The 14,676-nt window shown below is 40.6% G+C and overlaps 1 protein-coding gene across 1 annotated transcript in view; it reads right to left on the bottom strand.

The window, feature by feature from the left end:
* Nucleotides 1-14,676, bottom strand: part of LOC127082685 (uncharacterized) — a 35,938-nt gene that overhangs the window by 2,526 nt on the left and 18,736 nt on the right. The window lies entirely within an intron of this gene.

The following is a 14,676-nucleotide window of genomic DNA, read 5'->3' as shown; positions in this document are numbered from 1 at the left end:
TACTTGAGCATGAAGAGAAGATCATTCAGCCGCATCTTGAGAATCTGGAAACAGTCAACTTGGGGTCTGAAGATTGTGTGCGAGAGGTAAAGATTGGGGCACTTCTAGAAGAATCTGTTAAGAAGGGGTTGATTAAGTTGCTACGAGAATATGTTCACGTATTTGCCTGATCATATGAAGACATGCCTGGTCTAGATACTGATATTGTGCAACATTTCCTACCTTTAAAGCCTGAGTGCGTGCCTGTGAAGCCGAAGCTCAGAAGAACTCATCCTGATATGGCAGTGAAGATCAAAGAGGAAGTTCAGAAGCAAATTGATGCAGGGTTTCTGGTGACTTCTACATATCCTCAATGGGTGGCCAATATTGTGCTCGTACCTAAGAAAGATGGAAAAGTCCGGATGTGTGTGGACTATAGAGACTTGAATAAAGCTAAATTCAAGGTGTTCTCGTTTATGGATGGATTTTCTGGATATAATCAGATTAAAATGGCACCCGAGGATATGGAGAAGACAACATTCATCACACCTTGGGGAACATTCTGTTATCGAGTGACGCCCTTTGGTTTGAAGAACGCCGGAGCCACGTATCAACGAGCTATGACTACCTTGTTCCATGACATGATGCACAAGGAGATTGAGGTGTACGTTGACGATATGATCGTTAAGTCAAGATCGGAGGTTGTACTCCCTGTAGAGGTGGAGATCCCAGCAGAGAATGAAGAAAGCTTTTGATAAGAAGGTCAAGCCTCGTGTGTTCCGAGAAGGTGACCTTGTGCTCAAGAGAGTCTTGTCTTTCGCGCCCGATTCCAGGGGCAAGTGGACTCCGAACTATGAGGGTCCGTATGTTGTTAAGAGAGCCTTTTCAGGCGGTGCTTTGATACTTACAACTATGGATGGGGAGGATTTCACTCGTCCTGTGAATTCAGATGCAGTCAAGAAATACTTTGCCTAAAAAAATAAAAACTGAATAGCTCGTTAAGTTGTAAACCCGAAAGGGCGGCTTAGGCAAAAATGAGTGTCTCGGTGGATTGAAAACCCGAAAGGGCGGTCCAAGCAAAAGTTAGAGACATGAAAAATGAATATAGGCATCCCGCTAGATTGAGTACCTCATCCTGGGGCAATCTAGGAAAAAAATTGGGATTTGGCAAGTAACTGCATCCTGACAAGACTTTGTTCTACAACTGTCGTCCGTCAGAATCCTTGCTCATTATCAGCCAAAGCTTCAAATACATCGGATTCAGAATTGGTGGAGAAATGGTCATTATGTTCAATGTAGCCCTTTTCCAATATATATCACCAATTTCAAACTTGTAAAGATCTATGGAGTCTTGCCATTCGCGGACTACCATTCTATCAAATAAACTTGAGCCTTTTATCCAATTATTGGCACTCTTATCTGTTTCTATTCAACAAATGTTTTGCATGTTTTGATTAAGAAAATATCATTGTTTTAAACGATCAAAGTTTTTATAATTTGTTTTTAAACAAAGTGAACATTCACAATGACGAAAGGATACTTAGGAGATCCTCAGTGCTCTCCCAAGGGTGGTACGATCCCCAACAGGGTAAGATTTTTGTCCATATTCCTGGCATGACTGTATCTCCTCCCTCCGAAACCCCTTGTGGTTTATCCTACCAAGTGGATTGCTTGTTGAGAGTCACCTCTCTTCCCTTCAGCAGAGTAGCAATCTTTCTTCCTCAGCAGCTTGGATCTCTTTGGGCAAGAGCGGTATTTGGTGGTTGATCCCGATAAATCCTTTATCTCCTCGGATAGATTCCCCAGTAGAGTTGTTGGTGTCATGGACCTTGTCTGTGATAACTCTCGTCCCCAGCTGGAATGATTGATGATTCATCCCTTGCAGAGTTCTTTGCTTCCTGGTATCTCTGATCCCTAGCAGATTGGATACTCTCTGGTGAACTTGGCTTTCTCTCTTGAGATGTAGTACCGGGTGGTTGATTCCTAGACCTGGTTGTGTTAGATACGTTTGTTTGTCAGCATACATCATACATAAACCACGCATATACATGCATAATTATAACATTCAGATATTCATGTTGCAATCTTTGCAATATATCATTGTTTGTTGTCTCCTGCTATTTGGTGATATATTTCCCCAAGCAGATGTGCGTGTCTGATCTCTCCATATAGAGTCAGCTCCATAGGCAGAAAGCGTTTATCCTTTCTTCCATATTCCCCACCGGGTTATATCCTCGTGGATGTTGATTATTTTTGTTCCTTCCTAACACATATATTGGGATGGTTTTCCCCATTGAGTTATATCCTCACCGGGACAAATCTTGATTTGGTGTGCCTATCTAGTTTGATCCTAGATCGGTCTCTTGAGACTCTTTTCCTGTTTCCCCGTAGTAAATGAATAATTGCTCAATAATTAGTAATTATTATCCCCGGCGGAGTCTGTGTTTCTCTACCCTCATACCGGTAGTTGTAAACCATATTTCTTCCCTTTTTGCAGAGTAACTATTTTTGCTCATCTTTAATTGGTGACAGTTATCTTCATCCAGTATTCGGTGATGATATCCCCTCATCTGCTTGGATAATTGCCCTGATTACGCAATTTATCCCCAGCGAGTCATCTCTCGTCTACCCTGTTGTTGTTGGTAACGTTTGTTTCTCTCTTGAATTGGTCGTCATTATATACCTAGTTTCGGTATCCCGATGCCTTTTCTTTTCGTTCGATTTATCCTTTACTAACCCAGTAATCGGTTGTGGATAATCGCCCATGCGAGTATATTATCTACGTTCTGACGGTAATAGATAATATATCTCATGCACTCTTTGGTCGAAGCTTTGTTCTTCCCCAGTCGAGTAAGAGTCATATCCCCTTTACGGAATCGAATATCCATCCTATAATCGAGTTTGATTTTTAGCCCTCTTGTGGATGATGAGTGTCTTGGGAATATTCCCCAACTCACGTCTTGGTTGGTCACCTATAATATGCCCATTAACCGGTATCCTTGGTGTTCCTTCCTCTCTGCTCCCTATTATGACTTTTTGTCCCTTGTGGAGTCAGAATCCCTGAGTTGAAGTATACCTTTTTGGTTTTCCTCAGACGTTTTGAAGTTTTGATATCTCTCACCCTTATACCGGTCTTGGATATTCATCTCTTCCTGAGCATGTTGTATCTCTCACCCTCATACCTGGCGTTCAGATCACATGTCTCCTTGAGCTTATTACCCAGTAACCGGTAATACCTGGTCCCGCTGCTTCCCCAGGAGTGTCCTTGTGGACATCCCCAGCGAAGTCCCTTAGTGGATTGTTTTCATCCGGATTTTATCCGAAGTATCCGCTGTGGATAGTTTTTTGCTGTATTGGCATATTCCCCAATACATGCATCTTCGAGTCAGCTCGAGTCCTTCCATTGGATCTTTTCCCTTTGGAATTTTGTTCCCCACGCATTGAGTCGTGACCTGCTCGCTCATTTTTATCCCTTTTCTATCCCCAGGAGAGTCCCCAGGATCTTGGTCCCATGGAGTGAATTGCTCATATGGATTATCAGTGGCTTCTGTAACACCCCGATAATAATAAAATAATTATTTAAATTGAGTTAATAATATATTTATTAATTTAATTAAATAATTGGAAATTTTATTATTATTATTATTGGATTATTATTATTGGAAAATATATATAAGTTGGAAATAAGGAAAAGAGCCCATTTTGGAGTAAAAAGGTTTTACGTGAAAAACAGAGAAGCGATCGTGAAAGTGGAAAAGGGCAAGAGAAAGAGCAAGAGCTGAAGGTTGAAGAAGGAAGAGCTTGAAGCTTATAGAGTTGCCGGATTAACTCAGGTAAGGGGGGTTTATCGTCGATTAATGGGTATTATGAGATAATATGTAATGGGTAGTGATAAGCCGTTGATTTGACCCTAATTGGGATTGTTGATGCCGAAGAATTATGTTGGATGAATTGTATTTAGACTGTAATTGAATTTGTGTTTGGGTTAGTTGTGAAATTCCGATCGTATAGCTTTTTACGGAATCGGAATCGGAGGTCCGGAAGTCCTCCAACGGCGGAAAATGCGGAGAATTCTGCATTCTGCCTTGTGTTAGCGCAGGAACTGCTGTTTTGTCTGCGTTAACCGGTTAACCCAGGGCGTTAACCGGTTAACACTGTTTTGAATTATGAAAATGTACTGTTTTGCCTGCGTTAACCGGTTAACCCAGGGCGTTAACCGGTTAACACTGTTGCGTTTTGCCAGAAAATGTGTTTTTGCCTGCGTTAACCGGTTAACCCAGGGCGTTAACCGGTTAACACTGTTGCAGAGTGGAAAAATGTTAAGTTAAATGTGGTGTGCCTAATTGGTGGTTGCCTATATCAGTGTGTGATATAGTAGGGATTATTTCCCGCTGTTTTGAGCAGTATAGGTATTAGTAGAGTGTGCTAATACTGTGTTTAATTGATTTACATGAGAATGATGTGTTGATGATGTATGATGGCATGCATAATGATGTGAATGTATATATTATGCCTGTATTTGTGAATGGACTGTTGTATGGCTTAGAGTGTGAGCTTATGTCCGTTGTGAATTGTTGTTGATGCTGCATTGCTAGATGATTAGCGTGCATAGCATAGCCTTTGGGGCTGTAGCTAATTCCCATGGTGAGGAATTAGTGAGTGAATCATTGTGGATTTGTTGTTGATGTTTGCATGCTAGATGATTAGTGTGCATAGTCTAGCCTTCGGGGCTGTAGCTAATTCCCACGGTGAGGAATTAGTGAGTGAGTCATTAGATCTCAAATGAGTGGGACTAGTGAGCTTAGTAGCCGTATCTGGATTTGATCGGTGAGCTTGAACTGTATGTTCAAGAATAGTCGGTACCGCATGTGTGGAGTCTCATTGCATAAATATATGTATGGCGTATAATATGAATGGATGTATTCCAATATTATACGTGTGTTCGTGTTGTTGTTAAGTATGATTTGAGATTATACTTGTGTTTTATGTTGGTGTTGAGCATGATGTTTGAGTTGATGTGCTGTTACTGAATGTATGTTGCAATTAGGGTGATTGATGTGTTAAATTACTTAACATGACATAATATTTTATAATGCTTATTATATCGATTGAGGAACTCACCCTTACAACTATTTTTCAGGTAACGAGCAATGAGTTGAGTAGAAGTTAATGCTTGGAGTCTAGTGTAGTCTCCTTAGTGGGTCATGCTCTGATAGATGTAACATCGGGAGGGAACATTTTAATTGTTTTGTGGTTGGTTGTTGGACCATTTTACATGTAATATGCTACATGTTTTGCATGATTGAGTTGACCTCTATCCGCTGCGTATTGTGCAAGTATTTTATGTTTTGAATTAAATAATGAGCATGACTAAGTATTTTGGTGTGAAATATTGTGTGACACCCTTGGTGCATAATTACTCTGATTGATATTTTATTGAATTGATTAAATATTTGGGGTATTTTAGAAGGGTGTTACATTAGTGGTATCAGAGCATAGTTGGTCGAGTCGAGTCATAATTATTCTGTTTCCCCTGTACGGGATAGGTGTTGTGTAACCCTATCAGTACTTATTGGTTTAGCTTGTTGGGTTTTCAGAATAGAGATGGCTGGAAGAGGTAGAGATGATGCTGCGATTGCGGAGGCTCTGGGTATGCTAGCTGGAGTACTTAGAGGGAATCCGAATGTTGTGGGAATGGGAGCTGCTCGTCAACTGAGTGAGTTCCAGAAGAACAATCCTCCAATGTTCAAGGGAGCATACGATTCAGATGGCGCTCAGAAGTGGTTGAAGGAAATAGAGAGAATCTTCCGAGTGACGGAGTGTGCTGATAATCAGAAGGTCAGGTTCGGTACGCATATGCTGTCAGAGGAAGCCGATGATTGGTGGGTTGCTACCCGTACTGAGTTGGAATCTGCTGGGAATACTGAGATCACTTGGGTTGTGTTCAGAGAGAGATTTCTGAGGAAGTATTTTCCAGAGGATGTCAGAGGAAAGAAAGAGATAGAGTTCTTGGAATTGAAGCAGGGTAACAGGTCTGTTACTGAGTATGCTGCTAAGTTCACAGAGCTGTCAATGTATTACACTCCCTATAATGAGGCTGCTGGAGAATTTTCGAAATGTGTGAAGTTTGAGAACGGGTTGCGTCCCGAGATCAAACAGGCTATTGGATATCAGCGGATCAGAGTGTTTTCTGACTTGGTTGACTGTTGCAGGATTTTTGAACAGGATTCCAAGGCTAGAGCAGAGAGCTATCAGCAGAGGGTTGATAGGAAAGGTAAGAATCAGATTGATCGTGGGAAACCGTATGCAGCTGGCAAAGGTTTTCAGAAGCAGAGTGGGATGAAGAGGCCTAGTGGGGGAGACTCTAGTGCTCCTGTTAAGTGTTATAGATGTGGTCGGGCTGGACATCGTGTTCATGAGTGTACCAGTGCTGAGAGGAAGTGTTTCAAGTGTGGCAAAGATGGTCATTTGGCTGCAGAGTGTCGGTTGAAGACTGTAACTTGTTTCAACTGTGGAGAGTTGGGTCATATCAGTCCACAGTGTCCTAAGCCGAAGAAAGAGAATCAATCAGGAGGCAAGGTCTTTGCCTTACCGGGTTCTGAGACTTTTGCAGATGATCGTTTGATCCGAGGTACGTGTTATATTAATGGCTTTCCTCTTGTAGCTATTATTGACACCGGTGCTACTCATTCTTTCATATCTTTGGATTGTGCTGTGAAACTTAAGTTAGAGATATCTGAGATGTATGGTAGTATGGTGATTGATACTCCTGCAAAGGGTTTAGTGACTACTACTTCAGTTTGTTTGAATTGTCCTTTGAGTATTTTTGGTAGAGACTTTGGGATAGACCTCGTGTGTCTTCCATTAGTGCAGATTGATGTTATCTTGGGTATGAACTGGTTGGTGTTTAACCGAGTTTCTATCAATTGTTTTGATAAGACTGTGATATTTCCTGAGATTGAGGAAGGAAAGAGTTTGTTTCTATCAGCCAGGCAGGTGAATGAGGAAGTAGCAGATGGGGCAGAGTTGTTTATGCTGTTAGCGACTTTGGAGGCTAAAGATAAACTGGTGATTTGCGATCTCGCAGTGGTGTGTGACTTTCCTGATGTGTTTCCTGAAGAAGCGAATGAATTGCCGCCAGAGCGTGAAGTTGAGTTCTCGATTGATTTGGTGCCTGGTACTAGGCCGATATCGATGGCTCCGTATCGTATGTCTACTGTTGAGTTAGCTGAATTGAAGAGTCAGCTGGAAGATCTGTTGGATAAGAAATTTATTCGTCCGAGTGTGTCACCGTGGGGTGCACCAGTGTTATTGGTTAAGAAGAAAGAAGGTACTATGAGGTTGTGTGTGGACTACAGGCAACTGAATAAAGTGACGATCAAGAATCGGTATCCTTTGCCGAGGATTGATGATTTGATGGATCAGTTGGTTGGTGCGAGTGTGTTCAGCAAAATAGATTTGAGGTCTGTGTATCATCAGATACGTGTGAAAACTGAGGATATTCAGAAGACTGCTTTCAGAACAAGGTATGGACATTATGAGTATTCTGTAATGCCTTTTGGTGTGACTAATGCGCCTGGAGTATTTATGGAGTATATGAATAGGATTTTCCATCCGTACCTAGATAAGTTTGTTGTGGTGTTTATTGATGACATTTTGGTGTATTCAAAATCTGAAGAAGAGCATGCTGAGCATTTGAGAGTGGTTTTAGGAGTTCTACGAGATAAGAAGTTATTTGCTAAACTGTCAAAGTGTGAATTTTGGTTAGAAGAGGTTAGTTTTCTTGGTCATGTGATTTCAAGAGGTGGTGTTGCTGTTGATCCTTCTAAGATAGAAGCAGTGTCTAAGTGGGAAGCTCCTAAGTCTGTTGCTGAGATTCGAAGTTTCCTTGGATTGGCTGGTTATTATAGGAAGTTCATTGAGGGATTTTCTAAGTTGGCGTTACCGTTGACGATGTTGACTAGAAAGGGGCAAGCGTTTGTTTGGGACTCAAAATGTGAAGAAGGTTTCCAAGAGTTAAAGAGAAGGTTAACTACTGCTCCTATTCTGATATTACCGAGTCCGTCGGAACCATTTGAGGTTTACTGTGATGCTTCATTGTTGGGTTTGGGTGGTGTGTTGATGCAGAATAAGTAGGTTATAGCTTATGCTTCGAGACAACTGAGGGTTCATGAGAGGAACTATCCGACGCACGATTTAGAGTTGGCAGCTGTGGTATTTGTTCTGAAGTTATGGAGGCATTATTTGTACGGGTCCAGATTTGAGGTTTTCAGTGACCATAAAAGTTTAAAGTATTTGTTTGATCAGAAAGAGCTGAATATGAGACAGAGGAGATGGTTAGAGTTTCTGAAGGATTATGACTTTGGTTTGAATTACCATCCGGGTAAAGCAAATGTAGTGGCTGATGCATTGAGTCGGAAATCATTACATATGTCTATGTTAATGGTTAAGGAATTGGATTTAATTGAGCAATTTAGAGACTTGAGTTTGGTGTGTGAGAGTACTCACAATAGTGTTAAATTGGGAATGTTGAAGTTAACGAGTGGTATTCTGGAGGAGATCAGAGAGGGTCAGAAATCCGATATGCTTTTGGTTGATAAGTTTACTCTAGTGAATCAAGGTCAAGGTGGTGAATTCAGAGTTGATGAGAATGGCATTTTGAAATTTGGTAGTCGGGTGTGTATTCCGGATGTTACCGAACTTAAGAAGAGTATTCTTGAGGAAGGACATCGTAGTGGTTTGAGTATTCATCCTGGAGCTACGAAGATGTATCATGATTTGAAAAAGTTATTTTGGTGGCCGGGAATGAAAAGAGAAATTGCGAGTTTTGTTTATTCTTGTTTGACTTGTCAGAAGTCAAAGATTGAGCATCAGAAGCCGTCTGGGCTAATGCAACCGTTGGCTATTCCAGAGTGGAAGTGGGATAGTATCAGTATGGATTTTGTTTCTGGTTTACCGAGGACAAGTAAGAATTTTGAATCCATTTGGGTGATTGTGGATAGATTGACGAAATCGGCTCATTTCATTCCGATCAGAATGGATTATCCGTTAGAGAGATTGGCTGAGTTGTATATTGAGAAGATTGTAAGTTTGCATGGTATTCCGTCGAGTATTGTTTCGGACAGAGATCCTAGATTTACATCGAAGTTCTGGGAAGGTTTGCAGAAGGCTTTGGGAACTAAGCTGAGATTGAGTTCTGCATATCATCCGCAGACTGATGGTCAGACTGAGAGGACGATTCAGTCCCTAGAGGATCTTTTGAGAGCTTGTGTTTTGGAAAAAGGAGGTGCTTGGGATTGTTATTTACCTTTGATTGAGTTTACCTACAACAATAGTTTTCATTCGAGCATTGGTATGGCACCGTTTGAAGCTTTGTATGGTAGGAGATGTCGGACACCTTTATGTTGGTATGAGTCCGGTGAGAGTGATGTGGTTGGACCGGAGATTGTTCAACAGACTACAGAAAAGATTAAGATGATTCAGGAGAAGATGAGAATTGCTCAGAGTCGTCAGAAGAGTTATCATGATAAGAGGAAGAAGTCACTTGAGTTCCAAGAGGGAGATCATGTGTTTCTTTGCGTCACTCCGATAACTGGTGTTGGTCGAGCTTTGAAGTCGAAGAAGTTGACACCTCGATTTATTGGTCCTTATCAGATTTTGGAGAGGATAGGGGAGGTAGCCTATCGTGTCGCTTTACCGCCGTCGCTTGCGAATTTGCATGAGGTTTTTCATGTGTCTCAGTTGAGGAGGTACATTCATGATCCGTCGCATGTAGTCCAAGTAGATGATGTACAGGTGAGAGATAACCTGACTGTTGAAACATCACCTATGAGGATCGAGGATCGAGAGTTGAAACAGTTGCGGGGTAAAGAGATTGCCTTGGTGAAGGTAGCTTGGGGAGGACCAGCAGGTGGCAATGTGACTTGGGAACTTGAGAGTCAGATGAAAGAGTCTTATCCGGAGTTATTCGCTTGAGGTATGTTTTCGAGGACGAAAACTCTTTTAGTGGGGGAGAGTTGTAACACCCCGATAATAATAAAATAATTATTTAAATTGAGTTAATAATATATTTATTAATTTAATTAAATAATTGGAAATTTTATTATTATTATTATTGGATTATTATTATTGGAAAATATATATAAGTTGGAAATAAGGAAAAGAGCCCATTTTGGAGTAAAAAGGTTTTACGTGAAAAACAGAGAAGCGATCGTGAAAGTGGAAAAGGGCAAGAGAAAGAGCAAGAGCTGAAGGTTGAAGAAGGAAGAGCTTGAAGCTTATAGAGTTGCCGGATTAACTCAGGTAAGGGGGGTTTATCGTCGATTAATGGGTATTATGAGATAATATGTAATGGGTAGTGATAAGCCGTTGATTTGACCCTAATTGGGATTGTTGATGCCGAAGAATTATGTTGGATGAATTGTATTTAGACTGTAATTGAATTTGTGTTTGGGTTAGTTGTGAAATTCCGATCGTATAGCTTTTTACGGAATCGGAATCGGAGGTCCGGAAGTCCTCCAACGGCGGAAAATGCGGAGAATTCTGCATTCTGCCTTGTGTTAGCGCAGGAACTGCTGTTTTGTCTGCGTTAACCGGTTAACCCAGGGCGTTAACCGGTTAACACTGTTTTGAATTATGAAAATGTACTGTTTTGCCTGCGTTAACCGGTTAACCCAGGGCGTTAACCGGTTAACACTGTTGCGTTTTGCCAGAAAATGTGTTTTTGCCTGCGTTAACCGGTTAACCCAGGGCGTTAACCGGTTAACACTGTTGCAGAGTGGAAAAATTGTTAAGTTAAATGTGGTGTGCCTAATTGGTGGTTGCCTATATCAGTGTGTGATATAGTAGGGATTATTTCCCGCTGTTTTGAGCAGTATAGGTATTAGTAGAGTGTGCTAATACTGTGTTTAATTGATTTACATGAGAATGATGTGTTGATGATGTATGATGGCATGCATAATGATGTGAATGTATATATTATGCCTGTATTTGTGAATGGACTGTTGTATGGCTTAGAGTGTGAGCTTATGTCCGTTGTGAATTGTTGTTGATGCTGCATTGCTAGATGATTAGCGTGCATAGCATAGCCTTTGGGGCTGTAGCTAATTCCCATGGTGAGGAATTAGTGAGTGAATCATTGTGGATTTGTTGTTGATGTTTGCATGCTAGATGATTAGTGTGCATAGTCTAGCCTTCGGGGCTGTAGCTAATTCCCACGGTGAGGAATTAGTGAGTGAGTCATTAGATCTCAAATGAGTGGGACTAGTGAGCTTAGTAGCCGTATCTGGATTTGATCGGTGAGCTTGAACTGTATGTTCAAGAATAGTCGGTACCGCATGTGTGGAGTCTCATTGCATAAATATATGTATGGCGTATAATATGAATGGATGTATTCCAATATTATACGTGTGTTCGTGTTGTTGTTAAGTATGATTTGAGATTATACTTGTGTTTTATGTTGGTGTTGAGCATGATGTTTGAGTTGATGTGCTGTTACTGAATGTATGTTGCAATTAGGGTGATTGATGTGTTAAATTACTTAACATGACATAATATTTTATAATGCTTATTATATCGATTAAGGAACTCACCCTTACAACTATTTTTCAGGTAACGAGCAATGAGTTGAGTAGAAGTTAATGCTTGGAGTCTAGTGTAGTCTCCTTAGTGGGTCATGCTCTGATAGATGTAACATCGGGAGGGAACATTTTAATTGTTTTGTGGTTGGTTGTTGGACCATTTTACATGTAATATGCTACATGTTTTGCATGATTGAGTTGACCTCTATCAACTGCGTATTGTGCAAGTATTTTATGTTTTGAATTAAATAATGAGCATGACTAAGTATTTTGGTGTGAAATATTGTGTGAAACCCTTGGTGCATAATTACTCTGATTGATATTTTGTTGAATTGATTAAATATTTGGGGTATTTTAGAAGGGTGTTACAGCTTCTAATTTCTTTGCTTTTGTGGACACATATCTCCACAGAGTGCTACCATTTTTCATAGCTACATTTGCATCATGAGGTCTCTTAGGGAGCAAAATTCGTCTCTTTGTTATTATTTAAGCCCATTCTACCCCGTCGAGACGAAGATTTTAAACTTCACTTCTCCGGCTAGAATGACCTTAAATAGGGGCATCTGTAAGACCCCAATTTTGACCCTAAGATCCCTCATGGCATCATAACATTGCATTTGCATTTCCTAAAGGATCTTTAGCATCTTGGTTCCATTTGCCTTTGGGTGGGACTCCTTGTGATTGGTTTGAGATCACCAAGCATGCTTGAATTATACATCATTGTTTCTCTTACTTTTTTTTACTAACCAAAAGCACAAAAATGTGTCACTAACATCTTTTGTTTGAAGCTTGAGTATCATCCAAGACACTTGTGGATTCTATTTAGAGGGTCAGTCAACACAAGGGAATGGCTTGAGATACTTCCAACAGGTTCGAATGGGGTCTATTCGTCAGTCAAAACGTTAATCTTGAAGGAGCAAAAGTTTGTTCATGAGTTGTCATGCTCGCTAGGCAAAGCCCACGTGTTTTAAAAAAAAACGAAAAAAACGAAGAAAAAAAAACGAAAAATAAATAAATAAAATATAACAGAAAAATTTTGGACTTGGGCCTCTCTCATTTGAGCCCACAGGTCCATAAAAATCAGGTTATAAATTCAGAGTTTCAGTGAAACAAAATTTCATTATATTCCTATTACCCTGGCAGGGAAAAAGATAGTGAGAGAAGAGGTAAAAGAGTTCAGAGCAACCTCCAGAGACTGAAGGGAACTCATCGGCAAAGAACCAATTCCCTCTCATATAAACCCTAAGAGTGCTTTGCAAACCCAGCCGTGCCATTCAATTTCATCGGTCTCTCCAATCAGGTTTGCCCTTATTCCCATTACTTTATGCTTTTAATTTGAATGCTCTGAATGTATGAGGTATTATGGGTGAATTTCATACCCTTTTGATGCATGTGTTTGACAAGAGGTTTAGGCCTCCTACCCTTGGTTGCTTTTTGTGAGCTTTTGTGAATTTTAATGGCATGATTCATGTGATTACATTTTGATTTGGGGGCAACTCTTGATTACCCTATCTTGTTTCTCTAACCTGTTTATTGAGTTTTGTTTTATGAGGGCTCACATACTCTTGCAGGGATAGCTTGCTTGGTGTTCCACTTTATTTGGTGGGATACCACCTGGAGGTTTATTCTGATTACCTGTACTGACTCGCTTTCTTTGATGATGCTTAGCTTGGAAGGGTATTTGGGTTTCTTACCTCTTAAATTGTTGTTGCCTCGAATCTTTATCCGCGTGGTACTTTATTTTTCCCGCATTTTACCGCTTTCTTAGGTTTCGTATAGCCTCTCGTGGCATGTCAATTAAGGTTGCGCGGTTCCTTCATCTAGGACTGCCTTTTTGCATGAGCATCCCTAAAACCACAAACTCATTGATTTTTCTTCTCCTAAGAACACGTTATCTCCTTCTACTACATGCGAGTAAGTCTCCAAAGGTCGAGCATCCGGTAAATTGTGTAGTAACGTCGTTCACCCCAAAACACAACCCTTACCCCAAAGGTGGTCGAACTACGTTTTGCTCTGATTTTCATCCCAGATGAGATACGTAGGCATAAGACGCGATGTCTTAGGGAACACACTCCTCTTTAACCCATAGGTAGCCGAGCTACGAAGACTCTGATTCTCAGATTCAGATGAGATACGTATGCAGTGGATGCGACATCCGTGCGAGTCATTTTCTTTTGACCCTTCTTTTAGTAAGTAGTACATTAGATAAACATACACGTTTTTCTCATCCCTTCAATCATGTTTGCACAAATAAATTTTCAAAAAAAAACAACAACCTTTGCAACAAATGTGAAAAGGGCTCCCTAGGAGTACCTAGGATGCTTTGGGTGCCTAACACCTTCCCATTGCATAACCAACCCCCTTACCCAGATCTCTGACATTTTTACTAGTTTTTGATTCGATAAAACTTTTAGGTTTTTGTTCGCTTTCTAACCATTCCTTTGGATAAATAGAAGTGCGGTGGCGAATCGACTTGTATGATTTACCTTGGATTTAGTCAATATCTCTAATGGTAACGAATACCCCGCTACATTGGTCGAACTACGTTTTGCTCTGATTTTCATCCCAGATGAGATACGTTGGCATAAGACGCGATGTCTTAGCCAGCACACTCCTCTTTAACCCATAGGTAACCGAGCTACGAAGACTCTAATTCTCAGATTCAGATGAGGTACGTATGCAGTGGATGCGACGTCCGTGCGAGTCATTTTCTGTTAACCCTTCTTTTATTAAGTAGTACATCAGATAAACATACACGCTTTTCTCATCCCTTCAGTCATGTTTGCACAAATAAATTTTCACAAAAACAACAACCTTTGCAACAAATGTGAAAAGGGCTCCCTAGGAGTACCTAGGATGCTTTGGGTGCCTAATACCTTCCCATTGCATAACCAACCCCCTTACCCAGATCTCTGACATTTTTACTAGTTTTTGATTCGATAAAACTTTTAGGTTTTTGTTCGCTTTCTAACCATTCCTTTGGATAAATAGAAGTGCGGTGGCGACTCGACTTGTATGATTTACCTTGGATTTAGTCAATATCTCTAATGGTAACGAATACCCCGCTACAGTTTCTAAAAATGCTGAAATTTTTTGTCAAACTTTGTTTGACCTTGTT

Source organism: Lathyrus oleraceus, chromosome 5 (genome assembly GCF_024323335.1).
Source record: "Lathyrus oleraceus cultivar Zhongwan6 chromosome 5, CAAS_Psat_ZW6_1.0, whole genome shotgun sequence".
In the NCBI taxonomy this organism is placed as follows: domain Eukaryota; kingdom Viridiplantae; phylum Streptophyta; class Magnoliopsida; order Fabales; family Fabaceae; genus Lathyrus; species Lathyrus oleraceus.
The sequence above is the reverse complement of the archived record's forward strand: the minus strand, read 5'-3'. Positions and strand labels throughout refer to the sequence as shown.